The 19,772-nt window shown below is 41.6% G+C and overlaps 1 non-coding gene across 1 annotated transcript; it reads right to left on the minus strand.

The window, feature by feature from the left end:
* Positions 1-17,228: 17,228 nt before the first annotated feature.
* On the minus strand, positions 17,229-17,335 carry LOC131228346 (small nucleolar RNA R71). The gene has a single exon (XR_009162852.1). It is a non-coding gene; the product is annotated as a small nucleolar RNA R71 (small nucleolar RNA).
* Positions 17,336-19,772: the final 2,437 nt, after the last annotated feature.

A 19,772-nucleotide genomic window follows, 5' to 3' on the forward strand; every position in this document is an offset into this window, starting at 1 on the left:
TGCCATGAACACTTATCAACGTTCCTTCAGTGCCTCAAATTCAAACACGTATACTCCTAAGTGGAAGAACCATCCCAACTTTAGTTGGATAAACAAACCCACCATCAATGCTACAAATAATCCTCGAGGGCCCTCTACTTGTACCCCTTATGTCCCCTCACAAAATAAGACACTTGAGGATACATTGCAAGCATTCATGCATGAACGAATGCAATTTAATCAAAACACTATGTTAAGACTTAATGATGGGGACATCTCGCGCACATGCATGCCCCCTACGCACGTACGCAAGGAGGAAGGCCCCACTATCGATTTGGATCGATGACGATGTCCAGGGAGGACCTCCTAGTTAGAGGACTATGTTTTGGTTCCTTAGAGTGGACCCGATCGTCATGTGAATCCCACCATAGGTTCTCATGATCGCGGCCCACTATTTTGAATGATCTAGTACTTTGAGTTTTGGTTATTATTGTTATTAGGAACATTATGAACGGTTTAGATTATTTGATTAGTTGTTAATTGTAGTTACTTCGTCTCTAAGTAATAAGTTGCGCACATGTCGTGAGTTTTAGGGTATAGGATTCTATTAAAATAGGCACCCCTTGTAGTCTTTTTTCTTATTGAAGATGATTAATAAAATTCTGCATTTCCTTGCTTCTCTAATTCTCTAAGTTATGGAAACCTAATTGGGTACGAAACCCTCCCTTCTTTGAAGGGCTAACTACCCTAGTGCAAAGCCACACCCATCCTAAATCACCCCCATCCCCTACCTTTCATATTCCTCATCTTCTACAACCATCCCCTCATCAAATTCACCCACGTTTATAGCTAATCTTTCCCCTACAACAGATTTCCAGAATTTGGCCCTGCATAAGGGCTTAAACTTCAGCGGAGCACTGTGTTCAAACCGATCATCAGTTTGGCCTATAATTTGGAGGGAAGGTGGCCCATCCTTGGCCGACCTGGCCCTAGCTGGCCGATCCCAAATTTGTGGGCCCCACACACATGCAGGCTACCATCCACGCATGTGCATCAAGCCGGTTTGCTGTCTACTCGTGCGAGTCGATCACAGGTAGGGGTGTATATCGAGTCAAATCGAGTCGAGCTAGCCTCAGCTCGACTCGGCTTGAACAGTGGCTGACCTCAACTCGAACTCGGCTCAGCTCAGTCCTCGAGCCTAATTAGCCAACTCGGATTGGTCTGGTCAGCAGCTTGAGCCGAATTTGAGCCAAGATTGAGCCGAGTTCGCCATTGAGGCATTTTCACAAACACTTGAACTGCAACTTCAAAATCCCACTATTTTACAAACAGGGGCAATGGTTTTACAGGTATTCTCTCAAACACCTTCTAAGGAAAATAAAAACAAAAAAAGGTATTTGTTTCATGTACATACCTCCTTGCCACCAGCTAAACCTTCCTTGCCACCAGCCAAACCTTCCTTGCCACCAGCCACATTTCGTTAAGGTATTTTATTAAACAGTTGGTGAGCCACATCAATGGCAAAGTAACTAAGTCACCGAACTAGTTCGAATCAAGCTAGATTCGATCCGAGTCGAGTCGAGCTGGGGCCTGCTCGAACTCATTTTCGAGCTCAAAAAATCATATTAACTCAGCTCAAACTTAGCTTCGAAAGTAGTCGAATTGAGCTTTTTCGAGTCGAGTCAAGCGAGCTAACCTAGCTAGCTTGGTTCGTGTACACCCCTAATCATAGGTGCTCTCTCTCCTCTCCTTCACTCCTCTCTCACCTGATTTCCTTAACCTTAACCATAGATTGTCTTAAATCCCAATTTCTATGCCCTTTTTTTAACCCTATGTTTTCCCGAATTGAGACATGTCAATCCCTTGAATTGGGAAAATAATCCTTTGCATTTATGGATGAATCTACTCGTCTTTGATCAATGTTTGGTCTATACTTTTAATTAATCTAACCCTAGCATGTGTAGGCCTGGACCCACATAAATTTCCCTTGTTGAATGCTTGACTTTTTTGTGGGATGTGGAATTTTGTGTGAATGTTTCTGAATTATTATGATCTAAAGCTTGAACTCTTGCATAACATATCTAAATTTTTGTGTCCTGCATTAAATTTGGTATCAGAGCTAAGGGTTCTTGTAGGGGAATGCATTGCATGTTTAGGGTTTAGTTTGTTTATGTCCCTTATGCATCAATTCTCATCATATAAAGCTGTTTAGAGGTTCATAATTCCTGATATAAGCTACTGAAATTTCTGTTATCAGAAAGTTAGCAATTCACAATACTGAAATTTTCTGTTATCCCTTTATTTTGACAGATATATTGCTGAATTTTAGTAGCGTTGTGTAGTTTCCCTCATATAGAGTCTTATAGGATCATTTAGTCCCATTTAGATGCATACAGTCGTATTAGAAGGTCTTTTAGTTGAGTTAGTGGTTGTATGCCCACACGTACGGGTCGTGGCTTTGGCTTACACCCTACACTAAACATAGAGCAATTGCAAGAATCAATGAACAAAATGACCCATCAGTTTGATTCTTTGGGTAAGTGCTTAGAACAATGTATTGACCTAGTAGTTTAATTCTTAGATTTGAGTGGTACGACATGTATGACCTTATGGCTAGAGAGAGTGCACCAGAGGCTATTGTAGAGTTACCCACTGAGGCTATTCCAGTAGTGGATGAGTTTCATGATGTCTTTCCTGATGATCTACCAGATGAATTTCCCCTTATGAGGGATATACAACCCACCAGGATGTGAGACACCGTACTACCTATAGCCGAGTTTGCATTTAATAGTTCTGTCGATAGGTCCACAAGTTTAAGTCATTTTGAAGTCATTACTGGTAATAAACCTAGGAAACCTATTGATCTTGTCCCTATATCATTGTCCCATAGGCCATCAGAATCTACAGAGTCTTTTGTGCATCATATTCACTCATTGCATCAAGAAATCTAGTGAAAGATTACTATCAGTAATGAACATTACAAAATTTATGCAAACCAACATAAATGATTCAAGGAATTCAATGTAAGGGACTCTATGATGGTCCGCATCAGGACAGAGCGGTACCCTCAGGGAGTCGTTCGTAAATTACAAGCGTGTAGTGCTGGACCATTCAAAATTATAAAATGAAACGGTCTCAATGTGTATATGGTAAATCTTCCACCTTCCATGGGAATTAGTTCCATATTCAATGTGGAAGATCTAGTTATATTTTGGGGGACCACTGAAACATTGTCTGGCCTTTCACCTAACCATCCTGATTCCTCAGACCTTTCCCTTGATCCATGGCTCCCTCTAGACCCATCTTCCCAACCTCTACCTCTCATACCTACCCTTTCCAATTAGTCGTACTCTGCTTTATAATCAAGGGCAATGAAAGGAATGTAATAAGAATTCAGATTAATAAAATGATTGATAATGAGTGTTATTTCATCCAAGTTGCTTTGTTATGTTTAGAATGTGGATATTCCAATCTTTGAAACATGTTTCAGACTAAAAGAAAATGACGAGTCTACTGGGGATCGAACTCAGAATCTCCAGTTGGAATATCTATATTCAATGATAATAATGAAATGATTAAAGAATACTTGTAATCAAAAGGCGTTACGAAGATGCCAAAATGGTGACTCTCGACAGGAACTTCCCCCCCTTCATCTCTAAATTACAATTTAATTAGGCTTGGATAATTAATGATGACCTGTTTGGAATTTAGGTACTCCATTCTCGTACAACCATAAAGGCTTCCCTCCCAGCTAACATGATCATTTACTTTACACCCAACGGTTCACCGTGGGATATGTCAGTGACATTAAAACATCATCTAGAAAGGCATCAAAGAGGGTTGAGTTGGCAATAGCTTAGAACAGACAGTTGTGAACAATGGTAGGGGTGATTTATGCTTCACCTACACCGCAGAAAGATGATAAAGGATGGACGATAGTGACATCCAGGAGAAGGAAAACTCAATCCCCTCCTATGATAAGCTCGGTTCCGTTGCAAAGAATAAGAGGGCCGATCACGCGTAATAATGACCATGAGGGATATGCGTTTGAAAAGGAAGATGTACTCCCTATGATGAACTAGTTGTTGGCAGTCGGGACAATCAAGTTACTTAAGCAAAAACACCTTGAGGAGGTAAGAAAGATGAAAGAGAAGAATTATTGTCATTATAATCGCATGCTTGGTCATCCAACTAGAAACTGCTATATTGTTAAGAACATACTCCAAAAGATGGTTAACCAATGTAAAATTGTAATAGAAATGGAAAAAGAACGAGGTAAGCAAGTTGTGACAAACATGATGTCCATATGGAATATTATGGGTAAAATTGAGCTTACCCAATGTATGAGACATGTGGCAACAAGAGCATCTAAGAAGACCCTCTAAAGTACCTAAGGGTAAGGAAAGATGAGCTGAGCAAAGAAATTCAGTGACCGTGCTAAAACACTTAAAATAAGGCTTGTCAACAAACCTACGAATCTCGATTACGAGCACAGATCTCGTCCACAGACTTGTCGACCCCAACCTTATATGACGATCTCAGGGTCGGATGCTGTCGACCTTTACATTATATGGTGACCTCAGGGTCGAATGCTAGCCTCGACTTTGGATGACGACTACAACTTTGACTATCTACCTCGACCTCGACCTTGATTTCGACCTCTACCTCCGACCCAACCTCTAGGTCGGTGTTGACCTCTCTCTCAGATGCCGACCTAAGGCATGGAACAAAAATATCTAGAGAAAATCATGCACCGTATATGGGAAGGGTAAATTCTAAGAGACTCAGCCGAAGATCACGCCAATCATGGCATAATTGGAGACATATCCGAGAGTAAATTCTGATTCCAATAAGGGTCCCTCCAAAGTATCTTATAGATCTACTCTGATACGAGAATAGCCCAAGAGCACTTATAAATACACCATCCTCTTTATGGAAAAGGTACACACAACTATCACAATTCTACTATGCCTACTGTGAGTCCATACCCCTGACTTAGGCATCGAAGGGTCCCTGGCTGCAACTAGCCTCCCAGTGTCTTCTTTTTCTTCATTCATTTATAGGTACTTAGTAGCTCATAAGAGTTAAAGTAGGATCGACCAGATTTTAGTAACAACAGTTTGACATCATCTATGGGAACGTCACTAAAGCCATTTAAAAGTTTCATTAACATCAAAGCCACATATCCATTTCTCCCTTTATCCCGCAATGGCTAAAGGAAAAAGAAGGGCCTTGGCTGCCATTACTGACCCGATCCCAATGCTGGAAGAATAGCATGAGAACCCTCAGGCACCACAGTCAGATCACCAGGCCGACCCCCTCCCACAGTAGCCACACAAAGATCCTAGAACATGGGGGCTTAGCTGATCTCTTTAGAGAACCAAGTTGAGACTTTAGCTAGTAATGTGGATTGGATAATGCTGATATTAGAGAGACATCATCCATTCCACAACTAAGGTGTCGAAGTGGGGGAAAAAATCGAGCTATCTTGACCTTCACATGTACCTCACGATTCGTATGCGGTAAAGGATCGACCAGTGCGATGCAGGGGGGTCCCCATAAAAACAATGGGAACAACCGAGTTCATCAAGTCTAATATGCACCACACTCTAGAGAAGAGAAGGCATCGGAAGGCTCCTGAGGCCATCGCAGAAAGTGAAGGTCCATGGGATGCAAAACTAAAGGAAATCTGAGATTAGCTCGGAGACATCCTACAAGCATGCCGGACGAAAGCCCCACCCTCCATTGACGTCATGCTTGAGGAAGCCGAGCCCCCTTTCATGGACGACATCATGAGATCCTATCTACTGTCTAGGTTTCAGATGCCTTAGATCACCCCCTACTTAAGGTCAAGAGACTTGTTTGAACACTTAAAGTCTTTTAGAGCCTGGATGGAACTTCACGGTTCGTCTGGGCCCATGATGTGTAGAGCATTCTCCCTGACCTTATAAGGGGTTGGACGAAAATAGTATAGACACCTGAAGCCAAAGTCTATCAGCTCCTTCACTTAACTCAGCAAGGCCTTCATCACGTGGTTCATCAATGGGAAAGACATGAGAAGCTGTCAACTCACCTTCTCAGGATTACTCAGAGGGAGGACGAGATACTAAGAGATTACATCATCCACTTTAATGTCGGAGCAATCTAGGTTGATGGTTACTTCAACCAGATAGCTCTTGCTACTATATAGCTAGCCTCAAGTAGGAAAATTTCATCTTCTCAATTGATAAGAAAGCCCCCCCCCCCCCTCGACTACTTTAGCCGACCTACTTTTACTTTAGCTGACTTACTTAACTGAGCTCAAAAATATTCAAATGCAGAGGAGCTCTTCAGCTCACAGAGAGCTACTAGAGGCGGAAATGGCTTAACTAAGGATGATAAGTGAAAAGAAGAAGGGGAGTTATCTATTGCTAATAACAAAAGGAAAAAGGAGGACGACCAAAGTAGAAGCCAGCATACTGGCCAATGACTGAAGAGCCGATTCCACTCCTACACTCCCTTGAACACTACATTAAAGAAAGTACTCATGGAAGTACGTGATAAAAGGATCTTGAAATGGTCGAGCGGGATGAAGGCTGATGCCGAGAAGAGAGACAGGCAGAAATATCACCATTTCCACTGAGATCACGGTCACAATAAGATAGTGTTTTGACCTCAAAGAAGAGATTAAGTCCCTCATTCAGAAGGGACATATGCGAGAGTTCAACGACAAAAGAAGGGATGATCGACTAGCCAGGCAGGAAGAGCGACACAAACATCAGAATAACAATGAAGCAACATGTGAGATACGTATGATATTCGGAGGACTAGCTAGTGGTGAAGACTCAAACAGGGCACACCGAGCACATGCTCGAAGCACGAGCAATAACGACAAGGAGCATCATGTCTACCTTACTTGCAGGACTACAAAAGAACAAAAGCTGAGCTCATGTAGCTTAACCTTCACAGAGGAAGACGCCGAGGACTCCACCACTTGTATGACGACACCTTTGTAGTCACTATGACTGTGGTTAACCATAAGATGCACCAGATACTAATCGACATCGGCAACTCAACCGATATTTTGTTTACCACCGCCTTCGAAAGAATGGGAGTTGGGAGGACCATATTACAACATATCCAGACTCCCCTGCTCAACTTTGCAGGAGAGAAGATTACCCCTGAGGGGAGTATACTACTACCAGTAACTGCTGGCAAATGTGTTAACCAGACAACCACTATGATCGACTTCCTTGTGGTAGACTATCCATCAGTCTACAATGTAATCTTGGGTAGACCATCAGGCTCGTGGTGTCCACTTATCACCTCGCAATGAAATTCACAACTGAGGATAGTGTTGACCAAGTCAGGGGTGATTAATATGAGGCTCGATAATGCTACTTGATAGCGCTCCGAGAAAAAAATGAAGCGACAACAAACAATGCACATCACCTCCTTAGATCCATGGGAGGAATCTACTGAAAGGGAATCGCCAGTAGAAGACCTCGTGTCAATATCACTCTTCAAAAGCAACCTGACCCGCACAGTCAAGTCGGCACATTGTTGGAGCCAAAGCAACAGACTAGGATCGTCGACCTGTTGAGGCAACATGTTGATGTCTTCACCTGGTCCCACCAAGACATGCTCGACATAGATCAAGAGGTAATGGTTCACTTACTTGACGTTGACCCCGACCACAAACCTGTGAGGCAAAAGTGACACGTGTTAGACCCAAAAATGTATTCATCCATCGGTGAGGAGGTCGACAAACCCCTTGAAGCTGGGTTCATCGAGGAAATCTACTACCCCGACTGGTTAGCTAATGTCGTATTGGTAAAGAATGTTAACAGGAAGTGACCAGTGTGCATTGACTATATCAACCTGACTAATGCATGCCCAAAAGACAACTTCCCTGTCCCAAGGATCAACCAGCTGGTCGATAGCACTATCGGGCATGAGCTCCTTAGCTTCATGAATGCGTACTCAAGGTACAATTAAATTGTCAAGTGTAAACATGACAAGCAAAAGACAACCTTCATCTCCGATAAAGGACTTTATTACTACGAAGTCATGCCCTTCAGATTAAAGAACGTCGGGCGACCTACCAATGCCACATCAATAGAATGTTCGCCAAACAAATTGGTAGCACGATGGAAGTCTATGTCGACATATGCTAGTCAAAAGTATTAAAGTGATAGATCACACGACATACCTGGAAGAGATGTTTACATTCTTGAGAAAATACCAAATGAAATTGAAGCCGAACAAGTGTGCTTTTGGTATCAGCTCAGGAAAGTTTCTCGGCTTCCTAGTCAATTAGAGAGGAATAAAGGCAAACCCCGACAAGATTCGAGTACTTCTGGAGATGAAATCCCCAAGAACTACAAAAGAAATCTAGTGCCTCACAGATAGGATAACAACTTTGAACAAGTTTGTCTCCCCAGAGCTATAGACAAGTGCCTACCGTTCTTCGAGCAACTAAAAGGAAACATAAAGCTAACCTGGACAAGCTACTGTGAGCAAGCATTTTAATAGCTTAAGGAATACCTAGGGTCGCCTTCGCTACTCTCCAAACTCGAACCGAGAGAACCTCTGTTGCTATATTAACAGTCTTGACCACAGCAATTAACTCGACCTTGATATGGGAGGTCGGGAATAGACAACTCCTTGTATACTACATTAGAAAAGCTTTGGTCCAGGCCGAGACACAATATCCTGACATAGAAAAATTAGCATTGGCACTGATCATATCATCGCGATGTCCTTGACCATACTTTCTGGCTCATACCATCATTATCCTAACTGATCGACTGCTCCGTCAAGTGCTTCAAAAGACCGAAGCATTAGGATGACTAGCGAAGTGGGCGATCGAGCTCGAGAAGTTTGACATTATATACCCACCCCGAGCTGCCATCAAAGAACTAGCCTTGGCTGACTTCATCGCCGAGTTGTACCCCCACAGGAGGAGGAGAACAAACTGGAAGCTAACTTACAAGAATGGATGTTTGACAACCCCAAGTGCAGGGCTGCGATGTAGTAATAACTTGGTGATATCGAGGTCGTACCCATAGAGACTTGGTATTGTGCGATTTTTGGAATACGTTAGAATTAGAACTAGAATCTAAACTAACTACTAAAATTTAGTGTGAAGAGTAATTGTGGAAGAAACTATCAGAGATAAAATACTAGAGTGCTAAGGATCCACTTATAGCTTCCTTAATGTTAATTTACTTAATTCAATTAGATCACACAACTAGAATCGAAGTCCTATCCTATCCAGGCGGATAATAAAGAAGTTAAGTTATCACACCCCAAACTCGGAAACCAGGCTTATAAAATTTTCAATCATTGAATCCGGTGTCAACAGCCTCCGTAGTACCCTATTCTCGGCTCCCGGAGCCCATACGCCATATTCCGAACCTGGGATCCTAGAAAGAGGATTTTCCAACGTACATTTATCTCGTAAGAAGCATAACCACAAGTTTACCCAAATCACAAAGGCAACATCATCATCACATATCCACTAATATAAACAGTTGAATACATTGCTGAAAGGAAAATATATATATTGAAAATCAAAGCTCCAGAAGACAGCTGCATGCTCCAAGCTCAATGCTGCTGTGACCTAACACCACTTACATGCATCTATCATGCATAAGCTTATATAAAGCTTAGAGGGTGGTGTAAGTGTGTGCACAAGGTAAGTGTCAAGTATTCAATATCAGAGTAATACAGAAACATGCTGGTAAGTCCATAAATACCATCAGTCTTATCCAGGCTATGCGATGTAAAACATAATAAGCCAATATCATATACTGAGGATACAATGCAATATGCAAATCCTGAAGAGTCCACGAATACCGTCAACCTCATCTGGGCCATATAAATGCTGAAATATAGCAACCCAAAATGCTATATGCTGCGAATGTAATGCAATATACGGTGTGAATGAAATGACTAAGCTGGAGTGTGAAGTCGGGATGATAGTACATAGTATTGCAGGCTATGGGGTCCATAACAAGGGATTTCTATCCAAACTAGTCATATACCTAAATTTGGATAGCCAGAATCAATGTGGTGGACTCTTGATCTTAGGTTATTCGTGCACCCCAACAGAAATTCTAGCCATTGCGAAGGTACACAATAATTAGTTGCGCACCACCAGCCCTAGTGGATAGTGAATAAATGAATGAATGAGCAAAATGCTGAATATGCAACTCCTGCTCAATAAGTCCACATATCAGTACTGTACGTCTCTAGGATATCACCGGGGTCTAGTACACTCCACAATGGCTACTGCCTCCCTAGCCACACAACCAGCGAGTGAAAAAGACCTCATTATCCACATAGCCAGTAGCCTACCAATACCTACCCAGCTCATCAATAGCGGACCCATTTACGAGTTGGTCATACTCAGCCTAGCTTATAACTCCCTCACTCGAGCGGATAAGGCCACACCCCCTTCTAACCGACCACGACACAGTGGGAGATGCGACCTACTGGTATTCGACACTTGAGCACTCATGTATTCACTCTGTATAGATGTTGGAGTGTCTCCTAACCATGGAGGTTTAAGGACTTTCACCCAGGGACATCTATAGCACCTCATATAGAAAAAGATTTTTTATATCCCATTTGGCCATCCACGATATGCCTGTGGAGGCTAAGACCCTGATATCGCTAGGGCATATAGTAGTCATATCCCAAAATGCAAGATGCATGAGTTATACCATCCAGTCATGTATCAAACCTGCGCGTACAGCGTGCTCATGTGAGGCAACTCCGTCTCTCAAGGAGTCCCATAATAATCGGCCCTATGACATATGCAATGGTCAACCACATCTCATAACAAACATGCAGATGATGCGTATGGGCTTGTATCATAATGTCGTGCTGTCACATACTCATAATCGGTATCGATAACCGGCACTGATAATCGACATCGATAATCGACTTCGATAATTAGCATCGATAATCACCCTATATGTAAGGCAGGGTCCATAGATGAACAGTCGATCTAAACCATAATATGAAGATTGGCCCTTGGCCGTGGATATGCTAAATCCGATAGCACAGAGCCATCCGTATACAGCGATGATGGACCATGCAACAATCAATAGGGCCTAATGATTTGGGATAACCCACTTAGAGAATGATGAGAATGGGCATAACAAGGCCTAAGGGAAGGTCACAATGTAGACATTTAAACATTATTACCCATCAATGTGGACATGTAACAAACATTGCTCTCAAGGAGTGGCCCACATAGAGCCTAACATATAGTGGGCCCATGGCCTCACATAAGGGCCCAATACACATCCCATTGGGCCTCACACATAAAGGTCTCATACACATCATAATGGGCCTCATCATGTGGGCCATATATACATCACATTGGGCCACACATATGGACCACACATGCATCATATCAGGCCTCACTCATGGGCCACGTACACACCATAATGGGCCTCATCATATGAGCCATATATACATCACATTGGGGTTGATATCTAGGCCTCAACTACATTACAATGGGCCACATCCATGGGCCTCAAATACATGATCAAGTGGGCCTCACACATATAACCTTAATGGGCCTCACATACGGCCACAATGGGCCTCAAATACATACGGCAAGTGGACCCTACTTTTGGGCCTCCCACAAATACCATAGTGCGGCCCAGGAGGTTACAATGCTGGGCATTAATCCCTGTTGTCCAACAATGTCCGGCTCAGGCTGTTGGATGGCGTGGATTTAAACATACATCATGGTCGGCCCTACGTCTAGATGGACGACATGGATTAAATCACTTATATCACGGTGGGTCCCCACGTCTAGATGGACGGTGCAGTTAAAACACATATATCACAGTAGGGCCCACCATCATATGGACAATGTAAATAAAACACTTACATCAGGCTATTACCTATCATCCATGGGCTGGATGGTGGATGAAACACATAAAGGCGGGTCCCACTTGAAATTTATATCTATCTCATTCTCTGCCATAAAACGATCTCTATAAATGGCTGGATGGTATGGATAAAACACACATACCATGGGTCCACGTGATGAATGGTTGGAAGAACACATACGTCATGTGGGACCCAGATGGATGGTCTAGATAGCTAGTTCTCAAGGTGGGCCCATGATCTAGCAAATGGACGGTGTAGATAGAATTCATACATCAAGGGTCCCATGGATGCACGGTGTGGATATGAAATACATACATCATGGTGTGGTCCACATCCATGGATTGGACAGAGTGGATAAAACATTTACATCACGGTGGACCCACGCCCATCAGCTGGATGGCATGGACGAGATCCATGCACGATGCGACCCACATAGCACCGTCCAGATTTGGACGGTGTGAATACAACACTACATCATGGTGGGCTCAGAACTTGCTAACGTGATACAGAGCAGCATGCTGCTGGCCATCTAGCAGATGGATGACCCAGATATAGAATACATGCAAGAGGTGGGTCTACACGTGTGGGACACACCAGCTTTAGGAAAAGCTGATATTTGTTTTCCTTCGTCTAAGCCTGTCCAGGAGGGACAGCCAGGTGGCTGGACGGATGGTGTGGATCAAAACACTTGCATCTCGTGGACCCCACGTCCAGCCACTGCACGGTATGCATGAAACACATAAATCACGGTGGGTCCCATGTGGGGTCCACCATATAATATATTATAATAATATTTTTTTGAAATGTTTCAGCGTCCAGCGTCTTGGACAGACGGCCTAGATGCAAAGTGGGTCACACTGTCCAGCAAGATGGACGGTTAGGATAAGACCCATATGTCATGGTGGGGTCCACACGTCCATGTGGACAGTGTGGATCTTCACACGAACATCATGGTGGGCCACGGATGGCAAGGATAAAAACACATACCTCATAGCTAGTCTACCGTCCAGGGGTCTGGATGGTGGACAACATGGATGAAATGCAGGCATCATGGTGGGCTCCCACGTACAGCATATTTGGACAGTGTGTACTTAATCCATTCATCAAGGTGGGCCGCAAAGGGAAGAGAGAGAGAGAGAGAGAGAGAGAGAGAGAGAGAGAGAGAGAGACGTCATAGTGGAGGGACCCCGCCACTATGGGCCCCTCTTTGTTTACAACACATACATCAAAATGAGTCCCATCACAAGCGAGCCCTCAATGAAAATCAACAGTGGATATCCTAAAATCACCCACCGATTTCACTCCTTCTTGGCTCCTTGGACTCTTAAACTCCATAGATTTTCGTTTGATGGAAGTTGATGAAGGTTAGATGGCTAGGATGGGAGATTGGGTGGTAGGGAGTGGGCCACACCTAGCTTCTCTCTTTAGGAAGCTTGGACGTTTCCTCTCTTGAGAATTGCTTGGAATGGAGTGAAAATGAGAGAGAGAGAGGAGTGGTGTGTCTGACATGGGAAGCATGGGTCTCATTGACTTTTGGGATGAGATGAATGGGCTAAGCATGGGTTGCTTTGACTAGTTGGTGGGAGAGGTATGGGTGAGATGGGATGTGTACTTGACTTGATTGATGTGCAAGGTGGTAGAGATTCTCTTGGAATTTGCAACGTGCGGTGTTTTCCTCGAGATGAACGTGGGCCCACAACTCCTAGCCTGGGTATTACATTGGCGCGCGAGATGTATCGTTGGAACCGTGGTCGCTAGGGTACAAGTCTCGGGTCGAGCCGACTCAGATATACAGGATACGACTTAGGGTCGCATGCAAATGCCGATTATACGTCGCGGGTTGCCGGAATTTGATAGGGAGGATCGTGAAAGTCTACAGAACGGTACAGACTAGGATACAGGCCTTACATAAATCATCATTCATACTCTTCAAAACATATTTGAACTTCATTGAATTAGTTTCCTCATAAAGCATCAATGACTTGATTGTAGTATATTCAAAGCATCTATCATGTCCGAAGTCCATGACAGATTAATGTAATCTACAAATCAATTTCTTATAAAATAGGTAAGAAAATAGTCATAACTTTTTTAAACATCCAATGTGCCCAGAATCAACAATGGATCAAAATAAACTAGAAATACTTCTTCATTCAAACCAAATATCTATGAATTGTTCAACATAATGGCCAAAAAACTTGAATAATAGTAAAATAAACATTAAGAAAAACTGTAAGCTTCACCTCCTAGCTCTAGCTAAGAGATTAACTAATCATAGACATGATTGAACTAAAACTTAAACAGAAAAACATAAAAACTAACTAGAACTAAAGGATTGAAGAGGAGGAACTCCTTAAAACTCCACAACTCCTTGCTCTACTCCTTCTACCCTAATCCATGTTTAAAAGATTCTAAAACATCCCTTTATATAGCCTTGATTCACACCGACTTCAAATTTGACTTGATTTTACGCAGCTATCGCAAATTCGATGGCATCGAGCTCCCATCGAAGAGTCTAAGTGAAATCAGAAAACTGTCTAGCAACGAACTTTCAAATTCTCATATTTTCTCGATGTAATCGAACCGCCTTTGATGAGATCGAACTTAGCTTTAATGGTTGTTATGACAACCCCAAGTGCAGGGCTGTGATGTAGTAATAACTTGGTGAGACTGAGGTCATACCCACATGGACCTGTTATTGTGCGATTTCTGGAATACATTATAATTAGAACTAGAATTTAACTACTAAAATCTGGTTTAAAAGAGTAATTGTGGAAGAAACTATCCGCAATAGAATACTAGAGTGCCAATGATCCACTTATAGCTTCCTTAATATTAATTTACTTGATTTAATTAGATCACACAACTGGAATTGAAATCATCCTATCTAGTCAGATAATGGAATAGTTAAATCATCATTCATACGCTTCAAAACAGATATGAACTTTCATTAAATTGATTCCCAAATAAAGCATCAACATATTAATCACGGGGAATTCAAAGCATCTATCATGCTTGGAGTCAATGATCGATCAATGGATTTTACAGACCAAACGAATGCTATTGAGACTCAAATATTGTATGTTTAACCCTTCAATTACATTATTTTTCCTGGCATTTAAGTGTTAATTTAATTTAATTATATACATTTTTTCATGCGAAGTGATTCATAAGCCTAAATGAATATGTGCTTAAAAGTATGGATTTAGAGCTCAAAAGAAGATAATGAAGAATTCGATATATGGAGGACAATATTGAAAAATTCAAGCACCAAAGATCCAAGGAAACTAGTGAGGAAGAAAGAAAATCAAAGATTTGAAGTGAAGAAACTAAAGAAAATGAATCCTGAAAATTTAGGGACAGAAAAATCATATTATGAAATTTCGGGGCCAGAAAGACAAAATCTTGAAAAACTGCAAAAACAGCCATTTAATGCCATCGAGGACAGGTTCGATGCTATTGAAGGAAACTTCGATCCTATCAAACCCTCTTCAACTGCATTAAGAAAATCATGAATTTTTCAAGTTAGTTGCTAGAAACTTTCTTTGATGTCATTGAGGGAGCCTCAATGCCATCAAAGGTGTGCGCATCTACGTAAATTCAAAGTTTGTTTGCGAACTTTTCCAAGGTGGTACGAAAGATTGAGTTTCAAAACTATTTAAAGGAGTCCCTAGGATATTCCAAATCATCTTCTAGGATTTGAAAATGGAGATAAGTCTTAGGTGGAGCGTAGACAATGTTCTTCCACTTTAATTTCTTCATGGGTTCTAGTAGATGTTTTAGTTTTCTTTTGTGTTTTAAGTTAGCTATGACTAGCTAATCTCTTAGCTAAGGCTAAGGGATGAAGCTTGTAGTTAATTTCAGTATTTAGTTTATTAGATTCAATAACATTATTTGAATGATGATATTAGATTGATTTGATTTGGATTTACTTTAAGCCTTTGTGTTGTTTATATCTGGATTTGTTGTGCACTCCGATTACAATGAATGTTTTGATTTAAAAATTGTTTAGCCTGAACTAGAGAATGATTCAATTTGTATATTTGATTGATCTAATGTCGCATATGGGTGATTTAGATAGTCTTGATTGCTTATTATTGAGATCTGAATACTTCATGAGAGAATCAATCAATTGAAATCATATTCTTATTAATGTTTATTAATGGTTTAATTGAATTATCTACCGATTAGATAGGATAGGACTTCGATTCCAATTGAGATATACATTGAATCAATAAATTGAATATTGTAATTGTTATGAGTGGATTCCTGGATCATTAGTCTTTTATTTATTTTAAAACTCTTTCCAAAATCGCTAGATTGAAAACCCAGACAAACCATTAGACTTAGATTAGTTCTAGTCCGTGTTCCCCATTCCCTGTGGATTCGACCTTAGTCTTGCTGAGTTATTACTGCTTCACAACCCTGCACTTGGGATTCGTGAACAAGTTTTTACTGTCGTTGCTAGGGATTGGTGTTAAACAGAATTAGTTTTAGGTTTTCTAGGTTTGATTAGGTTAGATTTTTCTAGTTTTCTGAATTTTTTTTTACCTAGAGTTTTTAGGATTTTCTAATTTTCATAATTTTTAGGAGTTCGTTTTGTTTTAGATCTTCTAACATTACTAATATTGTTCACTTGTCTTGGTTTTGTAGGATTCTTAATTCTAGTTCTAGTTATTCCCTACAGGTAACATCCTTCCTCTCTCCCTCTATTTGCTTTCATAATTGCTGTAGGACTTAGGACTCAAGGTCAGAATTAGAGTTTTGTGCGGTTCATGTCTATGTGGGTAAGGGACCATACATTGAGACTTCTAAGTGAATGAGGTTTAGTTTATGGGCACATGATCCATCGATGAGTTAGGAAACATCTAAATACTCCTGAAACACCATCTGGAACTAAAATTGAAACTGAACAATACTTCAATGAGAATATGATCCGGAACACACCACCGGTTAGGACGATGAGTGATGAAAATGAGGTAAACCAAGATCCATCATCTCAAACCTTATGTAATTATTTACAGCCGTAGAGAACAAATACACTTTCCTGCATAATTTTCCCAACCAATGTAGGAAATGTGGACTTCAAACCTAGGATGATCCAATTACTCCCTACATTCCATGAACTTGATTCAAAAAGTCCGTATTTGCACATAAAAGAATTTGAAGAGATTGTTATGACCATACACTTTAACAATGTTGCTTCTGACATGATTTGATTAAAATTATTCCCATTCTCTCTAAAGGAGAATGCCAAATCATGGCTTCACTCCTTAAGGCTGAAATCCATTAGCGCATTAGCCGAAATGACCCGGGAGTTCCTTAAAAAGTTCTTCCTGGCTCATAAAACTAACACTCTCAGACGAGACATAATGAACTTCTCCCAAAAAAGAGATGAAACTTTTTCTGAGTGTTGTGAACGGTTCAAGGACTTGTTTCTTGCTTGCCTACACCATGGCTACGAGATTTGGTAGACGATTAACTTTTTCTATGACGGACTAAATCCAAATGTGCGCCAATTCGTAGAGATGATGTGCAATGGCGAATTTATGAGCATTGAACTAAAAGATGCATGTGATTACTTTGACATGCTAGTTGAAAATGGCCAATCATGAGATACATCTTGTTCATCCCCATTTTGGTCGTGTCCTGCGGCGACCAATTGGAGCAGGTTACGTGTAATCTGTACAGCCACACATGGTGCGCTCAAAGATCTACAAATGTATACGAAGGAGATTTTTGGGAAGTGGAGCCACGATGTATTAGCTGGTGCCATATATAACTACAACGGTCAGGAGGAGAAGTGACAAAGCTCAAATGGCCACGTGATAAGTAGCGGGAGTAGAAGCGACCGAGATCGTGTGGTTGCATGACAGGTTACTTAAGGAGAATTAAAGGAAGCAGAATGTAGTAAGCATCCAAAAATCAAGTAGTGGAGAACGGTTATAGTAACCATCAAAACATGGGAAGGATCTAGAACAACTGTATTAGAGCTATAAATATAAATAGATTATAGCAAGAAAAATCATCTCATACCAACCCAAACAAACCGAATCTATCTTTCAATTACCTTTTAAAATTATCTTGTCAATTTACGTTTCCTAGTGTAACCCGATTCCTTAGATTAATTTCCAAGCCTATTAATTTACATTCCTTAGTGTAATTAGTAACAGTAATCCCATGGCTCGTAAATTTAGCTGTAATTCAGTATACTCTTGCACGCTGGATACAATTTATCAATTAGAAAGGTGCTCCGCAACTGTACTTTGTGACACTGTGAGGATTTCATTCCTCATTTTATTTTATCTGTATTGAAAAGTCCTTTCGTATGGAAGGCAAAAGAGTAACCCATCCTTAGAGGATGAATCCCACCCTCTGAAAATTGCCTGATCTAATTTACAAATCGAGCGAGTGGCTGAATAAGTGGCTGATCTCTTCAAATCTCGGTCAAACACTACGTGTCTGCCTATCTTGGTGCTCGGGGTCATTGTTGTTCGATTTGAATTGGAGCGGCAAATCCAATTCTGGCACTCCCACACACTAGTGCAAAAAACAACATCGAACAATTTTCTGGCATGCCTAGTGGGACCCTGTCTATTAACTGCTGGTATGATTTTTTACCAAAAATGCATAGGAGAAGTGCCCGTATTGCTGGGGTCGAGCTGTTGACACCAACTGCACCACGTCTAAGTGAGGATGTGCTGGTTCATGTGCCCCCTGAGGCATCAAATCTGAATAACAACTTGACTAGAGATAAGGCAGGGCCATCTATGTCCCGAGTCATACTCTTGAATGAGGTGTTAATTGTACTTTGGGATGTTCAGATGAGCACTAGATGGTACAAGAATACAGAAGACCCCAAGCCGAGCAATTCTGTGTCCAGGTTAAGAGCACTAATCACTACAGGGCTACTCAAGTTGAAGCCATGCGATGATTATTGGCTGTAATAATGAAACGACTATCACTGGCTCTATAACGTAATGCTGGATGAAGCTCGGTTGGCAATGCAGTTCTGGTGCCGTTGATGCCACCTTTACGACATAATCCACTCCTAGTTCCTCCCCTGAAGGTTAGGAATGTGCCACCTCCTATGGAAGTCAAGCGGCCTGAGCGGGAGGTTAGGAATTTTGTATCTGAAAACAGGAATAATGGACCACCAGCTGGGTTTAATAAAAAGCAGGCCTTGGGTTTCTTAATAATCTTAGCTAGTTTGGTCGGATCACCCACCTGTCTTGGAGCCTTAGTGGGTGGACCGCGATCAGATAATACAGCTTGTTCAGGAAGTTGTTGGCCAGGTGTTCGGCCGCAACACCATCCCTGTATATCACAAGCCATACCCTGAGTGGGTAGATCGACAACATCTGCTACCAAGAAATTATTGACCGGATTTTGACCTATTCTCGGGTGAGTTTGGTCAGTTGACTATTGAGCGCATCGGCCGGTTCACGATGCAGTGTGACGAACTAGCCAATAATGATTATTATAAGTTACAATTATTCGATCACTCATTGATCACAGCGGATACGCCCCCAACTGCAATGGTGACTAAAGCCGCTTTATATATCAGCGCACCTCGATGGATGCCCTATTACCAGAATTTTGGTTGATAATAGGGCTACAATGAAGTTGTTATCATGGAGAATGATGGCCAAGCTAGGAAAGACTACGGTTGATCTAATCCCATCAGAAGTGACCGTTAACAATTTTTTCGACCATGTCACGAACATGCAGGGTGTCTTGCCAGTCGATCTGACCGTGGGCATAAAAACAGTCTTAACACCATTTTTTGTTATTAATACTTCGTCAAGCTACAACACACTGTTAGGAAGGGATTGGACCCATTTTTTTGCTTGTATCACATCCTCTCTTCACCAGTTTGTGCTGTTTTGGAACCAAAA

The sequence above is a fragment of the Magnolia sinica genome, chromosome 15 (assembly GCF_029962835.1).
Source record: "Magnolia sinica isolate HGM2019 chromosome 15, MsV1, whole genome shotgun sequence".
NCBI classification, from domain to species: Eukaryota; Viridiplantae; Streptophyta; class Magnoliopsida; order Magnoliales; family Magnoliaceae; genus Magnolia; species Magnolia sinica.